Raw genomic sequence first — 16,785 nt, 5'->3', positions numbered from 1 at the left:
GATAGAAAACCAGAAGAGCAAACGTCAAACCGTGTAGCTCCATGTCTGGGACCTGTGTCTGCTGACAAGCTCCTCTGGGCTCCAGAAGGCTTGGGCAACTTTGCCTTTGCAGCTGGATGGTTGCTGCCTGGACGGGATCCACCCTCGAACCATCAGCCTTCCTCGGTGTCTGTTTCATAGTCCTGAAAGCTCTGAAATACTGGGGTTGCCACAGCACCCCACAATTCATCTTCACAGTTCTAGGCCATGGTCCCCATGACCTCAGTGCAAGGACTTCAAGCCTGCTTCATATCGTTCAGAGGCCATCTTCAGAACTGCATATGCTTCATGACCCACTATTTCCAGCATCTTTTTTTTTAGGAATAAAGAAGAATGGTTTATTTTGGCTTATGGTTTCAGTCCATGGTCAACTGGGCCTTTTCACTTTTACAGCACTGTGACGGAGCAAACTGCTCACTTTAACCTGGCTAGGAAGCAGAGTGCAAGAAACCCTGCTCCAGAGACCGCTCTGCCAGGTCATTTGAAACATATTAAAGGTTGACTCTGGAGCCCCAGCCAGGCATGTGTGAAATGTGGTAGTATTAATGGACATATCGCCAGCCTCTTTTCCAGGCTTACTCATAAACAGGTATGTAACGGCCATACTAAAATCCAGAAAAGCATGAGGGCATTGGTGGTGCACGCCTTTAACCCCTGGTTTGGGAAGCTAAGTGTGGTGGCTCACTTTAACCCCAGCACTCAGGGGGCAGTGGCAAGAGAACCCTGAGCTCAAGGCCAGGCTCAGTTAGAGTGGGCTATTGCCTTGAAAAATAAAATGCTGGGAGGTTGAGGCCAGGATCCCAGGAGCTCAGGACCAGCCTGGGCCAAGGAAACCTGCTCACCCTCCCTGCCACTTTCAGACAGGGTTTAACAATGGCCTTGAACTTGACATCCTACATGCGGCATTACAGTTGTGCTTTACCATACCTGGCTGATATCCCTTCTCTTAAGCAAATAAACCTGGGGTGGGTCAGGAGACACAGAAAGAACATCCTGGCTTCAGTTGCATAGGCTGTGGCTGGACCTCAGACCTGCCTGACTTCGTATCTCTGTCAAGGGTTCCTGAGAGCTTGTGTAGAGAAACTTCTAGGCTCTGAACCAGGCTAAGACAGGTCTGGATGGCCACGGGCAGTTCATATGACTATGGAAATCCAGCCAAACAGCATTCTCTAGTCTCAGCAGTGAAAATCTCAGAGCAGCAATTGTTCTGCTTTCAGACAAGTGGGACCATTGCGAAAGAGGTGGTGGAGCAATTGTAAGAGCCAAAGGAAGGGAGGAGTGCTTACAATGCAATCTTCCAGATATCCATGACCTCACAATGCCTGGTACTACCTACATAGGACCCCCATGATGGGGGAAAAGATGACATCAAAATAAAAGAGAAAGCTGGGCATGGTGGTACACGCCTTTAATCCCAGCACTCAGGAAGACAGAGGTATGAGGGTGGCCATGAGTTCGAGGCTACTCTGAGACTCAACCTGAGCTAGAGTAAAACCCTACCTTGGAAAACCAAAATATAAATAAATAAATAAAATAAAATAGAGACTAACTGAGAGGGGAAGGGGTTATGATGGATAGTGGATTTATGGAGGGGAAGAGGGGGAGGGCATCATGGTTTATTGTCTATAATTATGGAAGTTATTAATTTTTTTTGGTTTTTCAAGGTAGGGTCTCACTCTAGCCCAGGCTGACCTGGAATTCACTCTGTCATCTCAGGGTGGCCTTGAACTCACGGCAATCCTCCTACCTCTGCCTCCCGAGTGCTGGGATTAAAGGTGTGCGCCACCACGCCCGGCGGAAGTTATTAATTTTTTTTAAAAAGATACATGGGACAGTGGGTGAAAGACTAAGCCATGGGGAACTAGGAGCCTCAGGCTTCTACCTTGACAAGCCCAACACTGACCCCAACAAAGCAGCCAGAGTCCAGAAGCCACAGCCACCAGTCCCCTTTGCCTCTTCCTCAGCAGAGAAAGGAAGCCACCTACATACTGGACGGGCTTTTATCTTCTCCAGAGAGTGGCTTAAGGTGGACAGTTTGAGACAGTACAGGAGCCCAGACTCTCGGCCTAACAGCTTTTTATTCCCCAGGAACAAAGACACCATGAGGAAGAAACTCCAAAAGGAAATAGCATGGATGACACAATGACCAGAATGGCCTGGCTGGAGACCAGAGGCTAATACACTGTGTAGAGGACCTGCTCAGGGCCCTGGTCCCTTGACTACATTTTCCATGCTCATCTCAGAGGTGGTCTTGATGTGGAAAGCTGGCCCTTCTACACAAAGTAGATGATTCTATCAGTTTATTCTGAGAGGCCCAGGGGCCTCAAAAACTCCCTCTCAAGTATGGAGGTAGGCAGATGAGAATGAGAGGGGTCTGGGTGTCACAGACAACCTGAAAGTGATCGCAAAGGCCCACTGTGGCTTCTAAGATTCAAAGGGAAGCCACGGTTGGCAAAGGTAGCTTCATGCTTTAAGGTAGAGTTGGTCAATCTTTCCCAGTTGGGTCCCAAGGCAGTTATAATCAGAAAGGCTGTTTCTATTAGGTCCAAGGATGCTTGGCTATACTGAGTCAGAAGTCAACATTCTTTTCCCAGAGGATTCGTTTCTATCTCCACTTGGGCATAATTCTATACCTTGTAAGCCTGGTCCCAAAGAGAAAAGACTATCAAGGATATGGAAAAATCCTGTGCTTACTCTCACATAGCCAACATTGACAGTCTCCAAGGCAAGTGAGAATCTTTAAGAATAAGGTCCTTTGTTGTAGGTTAGGTCAGCCCAACTCAACCCTAAGGAACACATGAAGTGACTCATCCCCACGGGGTGGCCTCTCAGTGAGGAGAGAGGCTGGGTGCTTGATTCATATGTCACAGGGAGGTCTCCTGAACAACATAGGTGGGACCACACCCTGTGGTGGAACTGTTCTCGGTTCTCCTCCTCTCTGCTGTCCTGCAGCACTCCTTCCTCATCTTCTCTGGAAACAGGGCAGTGTTCACAGGGGAGTCCTGGCTGTGGCTTTTGCAGCAAAGCCATTTCTGGCAGGATTGGGGCAGGAGGACGAGGAGCTTTGGCAGCAGAGGATAAGTACCAGGGTCCACGGACCGGCCCCGCATTTCCCCAGTGAGCAGACTGACAATGAGGCCCACCACAATGACTGTGGTGGAGTTGTGGACGCTGTACCATAAACAGGACAGGGAATAAAACTTCTGCAGTCCTGTGGGCTTGGAGAGAGTGGTAGAGGGCATGAGGGTGGTCACAGTGGCAGTGACCAGATTGCTGGGTGCATCGAGGGGAAGTGGTGCCATACCACAGCCCTTGCTGGTCACTATGCTCCCAATGCTGATTCAGAAGGCCATGATGAGTCCAACCAACAAACCCACGATGGCACCAGGAGGATTGGCACAAGGAAAGAATATTCCAAGGCAGAAGAGTCCCAGCAGTGGTCCCCCAACCATGCCAAAGATGCTGATTGCTGCTGGCAGCACAGGTCCCATCTGGGAGGAAAGAGGCCATGCCCAGACAAAGCAGGCCATAGCCAAAGGCAAGGCTTCTGGAAAGCCTGATGGCTCGGGCTTCAGAGAACTGCACAGAGCAGAGTTGGATTAGGTCTTCCATTGTAACAGTTGCCAGTGAGTTGAATGCTGAAGATAGGGTGCTGAGGGAGCCACTGAAGAGGCCGGCAACAAAGAGGCCAGGGAGGCCCAGCAGGTCTTTCAGGAGGTCCATCACAAAGTAGAGAACCAGCTGATCTGGCGCAGCTTGACGCTGCTGGGTGCTCATAGCGTTGCTGGCCTCCCTGTAATAGGCAAACATGGCCAGGCCAATGAGGCAGCTCATGCAGAGGACCACCTGCTGGCAAGGGGACATGGCATAGCAGGAGAGCACGGCAGCCTTCTCTGTGCGGGAACTGAGGCAGCGCTGCACCTGAGCCTGGTTCACCCCACACAAGGAGAGCATCATGAAGACACTCCCAAAGGCCAAAGTCCAGAAGGTATGTCGTACAAAAGGATCAGGATCCAGTTCAATCCCAGAGATGTAGCCCGAGTGGGAAGCCACTTCCCATACACGCCCCATGTGGCCCACTTTGGCCCATCCTACGATGGTAACTACCAGCTGCCCTAGGAACATAACCAGTGTCTGGAACACATCTGTCCAGATGACAGCCTCCAGCCCACCCAGTGCAGTGTAGACGGTGCAGCGAGGACAAAGCCCGACCTGGAGAAACAAGAAGATCCTTCAGCGTTCTTCTTTCAGAAGGATCAGCATGTCTCCTATTGCCTCAGGGCTGACCCCCAATGGTGGTAATCTCCTAAACAATCACAGAGGAAGTAGCTGCCTCTCTCCCAGGCCCACACTCACATTCCCATTTCCTTTGTGCCAAACTTTATGTATTTTTTTATATTCTTCTGCTCTGTACTTTCCTCCACCAAACCACCAGTAATGTTCCACCAGTCATTACTCCCAAACTCTACTTTGTTAGGGTTCTCAGCACATGCGCAGAACACATCTAGCCTCCTTGCCAAAGCATCACCCAAACTGCCCCTAGCCCATCTCCTGACAAAGTCCTTTTCCCCATCTGAAAATTTCTTTATGTTGTTTGCAACTGCAGAGAAAGAGAATGGGCTCTCCAAGGCTTCTTGCCTCTGCAAATGAGCTCTGGACACATATACCACTTTGTGCATCTGGCTTTATGTGTGTACTAGGGAACTGAACTTGGGCTGTCAGGCTTGGCAAGCAAGCGCTTTGAACCACTGGTCCACCTCTGCAGCCCAGCTTACAGCTCTGAGATGAATGCTTCTTCATGGCAGGGACTGCAGGGTGGAGACAGACAGCCACTCTGTCCCACCAGCAGTAAAGAAGCAGAGGAAATGACCTGGCTTTCCTGGGTCATGAAATCCCTGGGCCTGCCTCTAGTTACATGCCTCCCCCATCAAGGCCCAAGCTCACAAAGGCTCCACCAACTTGGTTCTAGGTATGAGGCGAAGTCACAAACACATGAGGCCATGAGAGACATTTTACATCGAAACCACCACCTCCTCCAATAGTTATTGAAGTCAAAGGGACCAGTGCTATTAATTGGATAGTATATTTACAAAGTAGGTATTTCAGCAGCTCTGGTTGATTCTGTAGTTAAAATGCTACTCTGGAAATAATAGAAATGTCGCAGTAAGTGAGCTATTGTACAGAGGAACTACACATCCAATAGCACAAATAATTTTTTTAAATGTCCAAGCAATAAAATAACCCAAGGTGCATAAATCTCAATGCAGTAATATAATAAACATGTGAGCTGAAGAGATGACTTAGTGGTAAAGGCACTTGCCTAATGAAGAAGCCAAAGAACCTAGGTTCGATTCCCCAGGACCCACGTAAGCCAGATGCACAAGATGGCACATATATCTGGAGTTTGTTTGCAGTGGCTAGAAGCCCTGGTGTACCCATTGTCTCTTTATCTGGCTCTCTCTCTCTCTCTCTCTCTCTTGCTCTCTCTTTCAAATAAATAAATAAAAATAAATATTTACATTTATTTCATTTATTTATTTATGAGAGAATGAGCATGCCAGGGCCTCCAGCCACTGCAAATGAACTCCAGATGTATGCACCACCATATGCATCTGGCTTACATAGTTCCAAGGAAATCAAACTTGAGTCTTTTGGCTTCACAGGCAAGTGCAGCCAACACTCCAGTCTAAATATTTTTTTATACATTTTGAAGGATAATGCTATTTTTTTAATTTTTTGTTTTATTTTTATTTATTTATTTGAGATTGACAGACAGAAAGAGAAAGAGGCAGAGAGAGAGAGAGAGAATGGGCGTACCAGGGCTTCCACCCACTGTAAACGAACTCCAGATGCATGTGCCCCTTGTGCATCTGGCTAACGTGGGTCCTGGGGAATCGAGCCTAGAACCGGGGTCCTTTAGGTTTCACAGGCAAGCACTTAACTGCTAAGCCATCTCTCCAGCCCTCCAATCTAAATATTTTTAAAAACATGAAAAACCAAGGTAATGTAACTCCTCCAAAACTATTGATCCCACAGTAATGATTTCCCATGAGAAGGAAGTGAATTAGAAGAAATTCCAAACAGAAACTCAAAAAGAAAATATTATAAGCATGTTCACAGAAAACAAAGATGAAAAGAAATTCTTGATTGAATTCCAAAAGAACACAAAAAATAGCATAAACAATAACTAACTAAATAAGTTGGTAAAATATATAAAAGAAGAATTCAGTAACAGGATAGAAATGCTAAAGAAAAACTAAACAGAAATATTGGAAATAGTCAGGTGTGGTGGCACACACCTTTAATCCCAGCACTCAGGAGGCAGAGGTATGAGGATCACCAAGAGTTTGAGGCCACCCTGAGAATACAGAGTGAATTCCAGGTCAGCCTGGGCTAGAATGAGACCCTACTTCAAAAAAAAAAAAAAAAAAGAAAAGAAACAAAGAAATATTGGAAATAAAAAACACAGTAAATCAACTAAAAAGCTTCTTCATGGAATCCAGGTGTGGTGGTGTATGCCTTTAATTCTAGCACTTGGGAGGCAGAGGTAGGAGGATCACTGTAAATTTGGGGAGTGAGTTTCATGTCGGCCTGTGCTACAGTGAGACCCTACCCAAAAAAGAAAAGAAAAAAAGCTTCATGGAAAGTCCCACCAGTACAATGGACCAGAGAGGACAGAATATATGACCTTGAAGAAAAGGTGGAGGAATTGAAATATTCCAACAAGGACAAAGATAATTAATGAAAAGGTACATAATAACTTTCAAGAAATTGGAACACTACGAAAAAACTCAAACTAAGAATTATGAGGCTGGAGACATTGTTGAGTGGTTAAGGTGTTTGCCTGCAAAGCCAAAGGACCCAGGTTTTATTCCCCAGTACCCTGGTAAAACCAGATGCACAAGGCACATGCATCTGGAATTCGTTTGCAGTGGCTAGATGCCCTAGCACACCCATTCTCTCTCTCCCTCTCTCTCTCTCTCTCTCCTTCCTCCTTCACTTTCTCTCTCTTTCTCTCTCCCTCATAAATAAATAAAAAATTTAATAAAAGAATTATAGGCATAGAAGAATTTCCATTGAAAAGCATAGTAAACATTCAACAAAATCATAGCAGAAAATTCCCCAAAAATGAGAGCAAGAGATGTTAGCTGACAAAAAAGAGTACTTAGAACACCAAACAGATAAGACCAGGAAGCATCCTCCCTTCATGATATTGTAAATAAACTACTAAATACACAAAACAAATAAAGCATTTTGGTTGGGCATGATGGTGCATGACTTTAATCCTGAGGCTGAGATAGGAGATTCACTGTGAGAGTTCAAGGCCAGCCTGGAGCTATAGAGTGAGTTCCAGGTTAGCCTGGGCTGGTGTGAGCCCCTACTTTGAACCACCCCACCTCCCACCCTGGAAAAAAAAAGTATTTTGAAAGCAGAAAAAGTGAGCAAGTTTAAGGGCTGGAGAGATGACTTGGAGGTTAAAGGCACTGCAGTGCCTGACAGCCTATGTTTGAGTCCCCTGTACCTATATGTTATAGTTACCTTTGTGATGCTGGCACAAAACACCTGACCAAAAGCAGCTTGTGAAAGGAAAGGATTTACTGCGGCTTACAGGCCTGAGGAGAAGCCCCGTGATGGCAGGGAAAGGATGGCATGAGCAGAGGCTGGGCAGAGGTGATTTCCTCAGCAGGTGGAGTTCTAAAGGATGAGAAAGAGCCAAGTACCAGATGGCACAGAGTTGCAGGAGCGGAAGCAAGGTGGGAGGATTTGCCAGTCATACCAGACTCCCCGCAAAGTCAAGAAACCTGACGGGGAAGATAGCAGCGACCAGCTGAGAGGCTGCTGTGGGACACAAATGGGACAATCTGAGCTCTGGTACAACTCCAGGCATCCTGCACAGAGTCCCATTTCCCAACCACCAGTGCTGAGGCAAACCACCAGAGAACTCATTCACCCCCCAGCAGCAGGGCATCTGGCACAGCCAATCAGAACACTAGATCCACAGTGCAACAGACAGGGATCGAGGTGGGCACTCAGCATTGGTGAGATTGGAAGCCACCCCAGAAGGTAACAGAGCCTACATACACACAGGCAGGTACATAGGCCTGCCCTGGAAGTGCTAATCTCTCTTTCCATGTCAAGGCAGGTTACGTGTTACATATTCTTGCTTTGCTTTACCATTCTCAAATAAGCTGTATTTTGGTGTTAACTATTGCTGCCTTAGATGCTTCTGGATGTTGGCTTTTTCTTCTGTTGTTTTTGAGGCCAGGGTCTGACTCGACCCCAGGCTGACCTGAACCCCATTTCAGACCAGAAATCTCCAAGTTGACAGGATTAAGGGTGTGGAGCAATACACACCCTTAGAAACTTTGGCTTTATTAGATTATCTGTTTGTTTTAATCTCCACTCTTGCATCAATACTCTGTGCTGGTTTGGATTGAATGTGCATATTGCACGGTTGAATTTTAGAATTTGCCAGTAAATTGCTCCACCCAGTCTACTAGAATACTCAACACCTAGGGTCACTTCTGCTGTTTCTCTCAGAGTATGAGAGCTACACCTAGCACCTTAAGCACCTACCCGAAGATATATAAAGTCTGATTTACATGGCTAAGAACACTGCAGATAATTAGAAAACTCAAGTATCAAATCAAGTCCAGATGCAAAAATTTCTACATTATAAGAAACACAAAACATCAAGACAATACAACCCCACTAAAAATTATAAATCCATCAGAAATTACCTCCACTGAGACCATTTTAGATGAAATGCCTAACAAAGATTTCAAAACAATGATTATATCTAGATTTGATGAAATCAAAGGAATGAAAGAAAAGAATCTCCTGAAAGAATTCTAATACAACACAGGAAACCAATGTAATGAAATAAGGAGATCAATATAAGACATGAGTAAGGAAATAGAAATAATGAAAAAATACCAACCACATATCCTAGAAATGAAAAGGAGTAAGTCAAATAGAAAACTCTTTAGAAAGTCTTACCAGTAGAATGGATCAAGGAGAGAACAGAATATATAAACTAGAAGACCAGGTGGCAGATCTAATACAGTTCAACAAAGGAAGAGAAACTAATAGGAAAGTATGAATGGGAATTTCAAGGCATTCAGAACATTTTGAAGAGATCAAACACAAGAATTCAGGGCATAATAGAAGAAGAATTTTACTCCAAAGGCATAGCAGGTATTTTCAACAAAAACATAGAAGAAAACATAGGGAAAGTGATGATAACACAGATACAGAAAGCCTATAGAATGTAAACAGAGAAAATCAAAAAAGAACTTCTCATCGTCATATTATAATTAAACACACAAACCAAAGAAAATATAGTGAAAGCAGTTAGAGAGAGAAATCAAGTCACATACAAAGGCAAGCCCATCAGGATCACAGCAGATGACTCAACACAAACCTTAAAAGCAAGAAAGGCCTCGAATGATGTACTTGAAGTTCTGAAAGATAACAACTATCAACCAAGACTTCTTTATCCAGGAAAGCTATCCATCCAAGCTGACAGATAAATAAGGACATTCCACAACAAACACAAGCTAAAGGAACACATGAACACTAAACCAGCTCTACAGAAAATACTTGAAAGGACCCCCCATGCTGAACAGAGAGGAAAGCACACACATAGGGAAATAGGAAAAACAAACCATATGTGAATAATAGTTAATTCAAGAAAGTAAGGAAAAACCAGAAAAACTACAAAATAAGAAGAGTGCCAAGAGTAAATGCACACCTTTCAATACTAACTCTTTTCTTTTAATTGAGAATTCTTGTTTATTATTTATTTATTTGAGAGTGACAGACAGAGAAAGAGGGAAAGAGAGAGAGAGAGAGAGAGAATGGGCGCGCCAGGGCTTCCAGCCACTGCAAAGGAACTCCAGACACATGTGCCCCCTTGTGCATCTGGCTAATGTGGGTCCTGGGGAATCAAGCCTCAAACCGGGGTCCTTAGGCTTCACAGGCAAGCGCTTAACCGCTAAGCCACCTCTCCAGCCCTCAATACTAACTCTTATTATCAATGGCCTCAGCCAAAAAATACCCCAACCAAAAGACACAAGTTTGCAGATATAAAAAAGCAGGCATGGTGGCGTACCCAGCACTTAGGAGGCAGAGGTAGGAGGATCACCATGAGTTCAAGGTCAGCATGGGCTAGAGTGAGACCCTACCTAACCCCCCCCCCAAAAAAAAAAAGCAGGATACTAAAGCCAGGTATGGTGGCACGCACCTTTAATCCCAGCACTCGGGAGGCAGAGGTAGGAGGATTACCATGAGTTTGAGACTGTCCTGAAACTACATAGTTAATTCCAGGTCAGCCTAGGCCAGAGTGAGACCCTACCTCCAAAAATAAAAAAGCAGGATACTTCTATTTGTTGACTCCAAGAAACTCACCTTTCCATAAAATATGAGCACTATCTTTGGGTGAAAGAATGGAAAATGGTATTTCAAGCAAATGGGCCTAGAAAACAAGCAGGGGTTGCTATCCTCATATCTGATAAGGTAGAGAGATCAAACCAGCATTAGGGAGGAAAGATAAAGAAGGTTATTTTATACTGATTAAAGGAACACTCCAAAGGAAGATATCTAAACATATATGCACCTAACATGAGGGCTCCCAATTTCAGCAAACACTATTAGCACTAAGGTCACAGATAACACCAAATACAGTTGTAGTGGGTGACTTCAACACCCCACTGACATCAATTGACAGGTCATCCCAGCAAAAAAATTAAACATAGAAGCATCTGGATTATATGAGATTATAGAAAAAATGGACCTAACAGATTTATACAGAACATTTCATCCAAGTGCTTCAGAATACACATTATTTTCAGCACCACATGGATCATTCTCTAAAATAGACTATATTTTAGGACACAAAGCAAACCTCAAAAAAATACAGGAAAATTGAAGTAATCTGTGGCAAATTATCTGATCACAATAGGATTAAACTACAAATCAACAGCAAGAAAAACTATAGAGAAAAAAAACAGAAAAATAAATAAAGAATAAGGGAAAAAAACTATAGACAATACATAGAATCATGGAAACTAAACAATACACCACTAAATAATGAATGGGTCAATGAAAAAAATCAAGAAGGAAGTCAAAAAATTCATAGAATAAAATGATAATGAGAACACAGCATACCAAAATCTTTGGAACACAATGAAGGCAATCCTAAAGGGGAAATTCATAGCATAAAATGCCTATGTTAAGAAATTAAGGAACTAGAGTGATGGCTTAGCAGGTAAGCATTTGCCTGTAAAGCCAAAGGACCCAAGTTCAATTCCCCAGGACCCACATTAGCCAGATGAACAAGGGGGCACATCTGGAGTTCATTTTCAGTGGTTGGAGGCCCTGGAATGCCCATTCTCTCTCTCTCTCTTTCACTCTGTCAAATAAATAAAATAAAAATAATAAAAGATTTTAAAAAGAAATTAATCTGGGCATGGTGGTGCACACCTTTAATCCCAGGATTTGAGAGGCAGAGGTAGGAGGATCACTGTAGCAGACAGCTTCAGGTTCACTGAGATGAACTTCTAGACCAGGCACAGTTATGAAGGAAAGGATATTTATTGAAGCTTACAGATCTAGGGGAAGTTCCATAATGGCAGAAGAAACTGGCCTGCTTTCACAGGACCAAACACAGAGAAAGAGAAGGACAAGCAAGAAACCACACAGCAGAGCACACTTCAGGAACTCCAGCTAGGCACACTTTGCATATCTTTAGATTGAAATCTCAACCCCACCGCCACACCTTAAGATCCACCCAGTGACACCACCTCCAGCCAGGTGGCTGCAGATGCAAACTACAAACTAATAAAACAGTGAATATATTGGAAGCCATCTATTCAAACTACCACATTCTGCCCCTGGCCCCCAACAGATTTATAACCATCACACATTGCAAATTGTACTCAGTTCAATTTCAAAGGTCCCCAAAGTCTTGACCAATTTAGGATAGCAAGTCCTGTAAAATCAAACAAGTTAAATACGTCCAACATATAAAGGCACAGAGTAAACATTTTCAACTGGTGTAATGCATAGCAAGGTGAAACTAAAACAATGCAAATTCAACCACCATCAAACAAACATCAAACTTCTGCAGTTCAAGTTCAATATAACCAGAGTCTGGCAGTCTCCAGATTTTCCAATTTCACTCTTCCAGCTGGACAGAGTAGCCAGGAAAAATTTCTATCCTAGGCCAACAGTGCATTCTGTGGTAGCCCTTACATAGTCCTGGTATATCCAAAACATCTTCAGGTCTTCATGCAAACCACAGCCCATCTTCAAAAGGCTCTTTCAGACTATCAGGGCATCAGGCCCTGCCTCATGCCACAAATCTGCAGTGGCTCCTGGAACTGTGTGCAATTCATGACCACTCCTCACATTTTGCATCTTTATGAGACCAATACCAGGTGTGTAGGACACAGCCGTATTCTTAATTCAGTGATGAAATAAATCATAATAAACCTTGAAAAGCAGGTTCCTTCTCCAGTCAACTCTTTCCCAAAGAGTTTGTATTTCTATGATTATCTTTCCTCAGGCATCCTTTCCATTGTTTTAATGTAAAGCATTGGGCCATCTTCCTTAAGATTGCTAATGTGTTTGACAATAGCAGGTTCAGCAACCTAAGACCAGTCTCCATGCCTGTAATTTTAACTTGTTTGAGGTTTTACAGCTTAAAAATCTTAAATCTCTCAGTCCAATTATCTTTAGCCAAGCACATCAGTCTATTACAAATTTAACCTTGATTAAACTCTCTAGTCCTGGGCAGCAGAAGCAGCCAGCCCTTATGCCAGTAGCCCAGTTGCAACAAAGTCCTCTGTAGTCTTTCCTTCCCATTAGAAAGTTCATAAGCCAAGCCTTGAAGTTCAATAGTGTCTGCACTTAGCATTCGCAAACTCTCATCAGAATAGTCCATAAACCTTGGCTTACCACTCCAGAAGGCATCTTCAGTTGCAAGCACCAAGTCAATGCTCATTCCTCCAAAACAAAAGTACCAAAAGACCAACATCCACATGGTCATGTTCATCTTACCCCACTCCTGGTACCAACTTCTGTAGCAGACAGCTTCAGGTTTGCTGAGATGAACTTCTAGACCAGGCACAGTTATGAAGGAAGGGATATTTATTGAAGTTTAAAGATCCAGGGGAAGTTCCATAATGGCAGAAGAAACTGGCCAGCTTTCACCAGACCAAACACAGAGAAAGAGAAGCACAAGCCAAAACTACACAGCACAGCACACTTCAGGAACTCCAGCTAGGCACACTTTGCATATCTTTAGATTGAAATCTCAACCCAACCACCACACCTTAGGATTCGTCCAGTGACACTGCCTCTAGCCAGGTGACTACAGATGCAAACTACAAACTAATAAAACTGAATATATTGGGGGCCATATATTCAAACTACCATAATCACCATGAGTTCAAGGCCACCCTAAGAATATATAGTGAATTCCAGGTCAGCCTGAGGTAGAGTAAGACCCAGCCTCAAAAACCCAACAAGAAGAAAAGAAAGAAATTAGAGGACTGGAGAGGTGGCTTAGTGGTTAAGGCACTTGCCTGTGAAGCTTAAGGACCCAGGTTCAATTCTCTAAGCCTCCCATAAGCTAGATGCACATATTAGCACATGTGTCTGGAGTTTGGTTGCAGTGGCTAGAGGTCCTGGTGTGCCCATTCTCTCCCTCCCTCTCTCTCTCTCTCTCTCCTGTCTCTAATCAATAAACAAAATAAAATCAGAAAAAAATTAATAATAATATAAAAAATTAGAAAGGTTGCAAGTAAACAACTTAATGCTTCACCTTAATGCTTTGGAAAAAGATGAATGAAGCAAACTAACTCAGTAGATGGGAGTAAATAATAAAGATTAGGGCAGAAATTAATGAAATAAAAACAAAAAAAAATCAAAGAATCAATGAAATAAAGAGTTGGTTCTTTATAAGAATAAACAAGATTGATAAACCCTTAGCAAATTTGACCAAAAGAAAGAGAGAAGAAACACAAATTAATAAAATGAGAGGTAAAAAGCACCATCACAACAGATACCAGAGAAATTTAAAAAATGATAGGGACATACTATAAGAACATATATACCTCAAAGTTTCAAAATCTGAAAGAAATGAATGACTTCCTTGATTTATATGACTAACCAAAATTAAATCAAGATGAAATTAACCACTTAAATAGAGCTATAACAAGTATGCAGATCCAAGCAGTTATGAAAAATCTCCCAACTAAGAAAAGTCCAGGCCCAGATGGATTCACTGGTGAATTTGACCAGACCTTTATGGAAGAACTAACATCAATGCTTCACAAACTTTTCAGTAAAATAGAAAAGGAACAGCTGGGTATGGTGGCACACTCCTTTATTCCCAGCACTCAGGAGGCAGAGGTAGAAGGATCACTGTGAGTTCAAGGCCAGCCTGAGACTACGTAGTGAATTCCAGGTCAGTCTGGGCTAGAGTAAAACCCTACCTCAAAAATACCAAAAAAAAAAAAAAAAAAAAAAAGAAGAAGAAGAAGAAGGAATCCTCCCAAACTCCTTCTACAAAGCCAGCATCACCCTGATACAAAGACCAGATCAAGATAGAACAAAAAAAGAAAATTACAGACAATCACCCTTATGAATATAGATGTAAAAATTCTCAAAAAAAATATTGGCAAACAGAAAAACAGAATACAATAATATATCAGAAAGATCATTCACTCCAAACAAGTAGGCTTTATCCTACTTTATCCAGAGATGCAGGGATGACTCAACATATGCAAATCAATAAATGTAATACACTACATGAATGGACTGAACAAAATAAAATTACATGATCATCTCATTAGATGCAGAAAAGGCATTTGACAAAATCCAACATTCTTTGTTGATAAAAGTCCTATAGAAACTGGAAATAGAAGGAACATATCTCAACATAATAAAGGCTATTTATGACAAACCTACAGCAAACATACTCCAAAATGGAGGAAGAACTTGAAGCTTTTCCACTAAAATCAGCAACAAGACAAGAGTGTCCACTGTCCCTGCTTTTATTGAATATAGTACTAGAAGTCTTAGCCATAGCAATAAGGCAAGAGACACACACAAAAGGCATACAAATTGGAAAGGAAGAAATCAAATTATCATTACTTGATGATGATATCATTCTATACATAAAGGACTTTAAAGACTCTACCAGCAAACTGTTAGAGCTGATAAACACAGACATGTAGCAGGATAAAAAATAAACACCCAGAAATCAGTAGCCTTCCTATTCACTAACAACAAAAATACAGTGGATAAAATCAGAGAATCACTCCCATTCACAATGCAAAGAAAGAAAGAAAGAAAGAAGAAAGAAAGAAAGAAAGAAAGAAAGAAAGAAAGAAAGAAAGAAAGAAAGAAAGAAAGAACGCACGCACACACCTTGGAATTAACCTAACCAAGGAAGTGAAGGATCTCTACAATGAAAACTTTAAAACTCTCAAATGAGAAACTGCAGAAGACACTAGGAAATGGAAAGACATCCCTTGTTTTTGGATTGTAAGAATCACTATTGTGAAAATGCCAATCTTACCAAAAGCAATCTACACATTTAGTGCAATCCTGATCAAAATTGCAAGTGCAGCCAGGCATGGTGGCATACACCTTTAATTCCAGTGCTTGGGAGGCAAAGGTAGGAGAATCACTGTGAGTTCAAGACCACCCTGAGACTGCATAGTGAATTCCAGCCTGGTCTAGAGTGACACCCTATCTCAAAAAACAAAAACAAAAACAAAAATTCCAATTACATTCTTCATGAAATTAGAAAAAACAACCCATTCATTTGGAAGCACAGAAACCCTCGATTATCTAAAACAATTTTGAGCAACAAAAATAAGGCTGGTGGTATCACCATACCTGACTTCAACCTATACTACAGAGCCATAGTAACAAACACAGCATGGTACTGGCACAAAAACAGACATGCAGATCAATGGAACAGAATAGAGGACCCAGATGTAAGTCCAGGTATGTACAGCCACCTGATCTTCAACAAAAAGACTCATTGGAGGAAAAACAGCCTCTTCAGCCAATGGTGCTGGGGAAACTGGATCTGTATCTGTAGAAGGATGGAAATAGATCCTTATCTCTCTCCATGCACAATAATTAAGTCCAAATGGATCAAAGACCTTAATATCAGATCTGAAACTCTGGCGCTGCTACAGGAAAAACTAGGGGAAACCCTTCAACAAATTGGTCTTGGCAAAGACTTTTTTTTTTTTTTTAATTTTTTTATTTAGTTGCAAGCAGAGAGAAAGTGAGAGAGAGAATGGGCACAGCCAGGCCTCCAGCTACTGCACATAAATTCCAGACACATGTGCCACTTTGCACATCTGGCTTTACGTGGGCACTGGGGAATCTAACTCGGGTCATCAGTCTTTGCAGAGGAGCGCCTTAATTGCTGAGCCATCTCTGGAGCCATAGTGTTTACTTTTTTAAAAGGCGGGGATCTCCCTGTGCAGTGTAGGCTGCCTCTGACCTCATGGGTTCAGGAAATCCTCCCACCTCAGACTCCTTGAGTAGCTGGGTCTTCACACCATCGTGCCCAGTGAGGAGAAATTGTCAATGGCATTTTAGGAAACAGACTCATTGGTTAATATTTTACATGTCAAGAAAAGTGACCTTTGGTGCTTTCATTTTACAAACAGAAATAATTTACATCTTTACCGGAACAGCTCACAAACAACTTAT

At 42.7% G+C, this 16,785-nt stretch overlaps 1 pseudogene; it reads right to left on the bottom strand.

Annotated features, from left to right (window-relative positions):
- Nucleotides 1-2,903: 2,903 nt before the first annotated feature.
- Nucleotides 2,904-4,492, bottom strand: LOC101594435 (annotated as a pseudogene).
- Nucleotides 4,493-16,785: the final 12,293 nt, after the last annotated feature.

Source organism: Jaculus jaculus, chromosome 18 (assembly GCF_020740685.1).
Source record: "Jaculus jaculus isolate mJacJac1 chromosome 18, mJacJac1.mat.Y.cur, whole genome shotgun sequence".
Classification (NCBI taxonomy): Eukaryota; Metazoa; Chordata; class Mammalia; order Rodentia; family Dipodidae; genus Jaculus; species Jaculus jaculus.
Note: the sequence above shows the minus strand (reverse complement) of the source record. Positions and strands in the feature narration are given on the sequence as shown.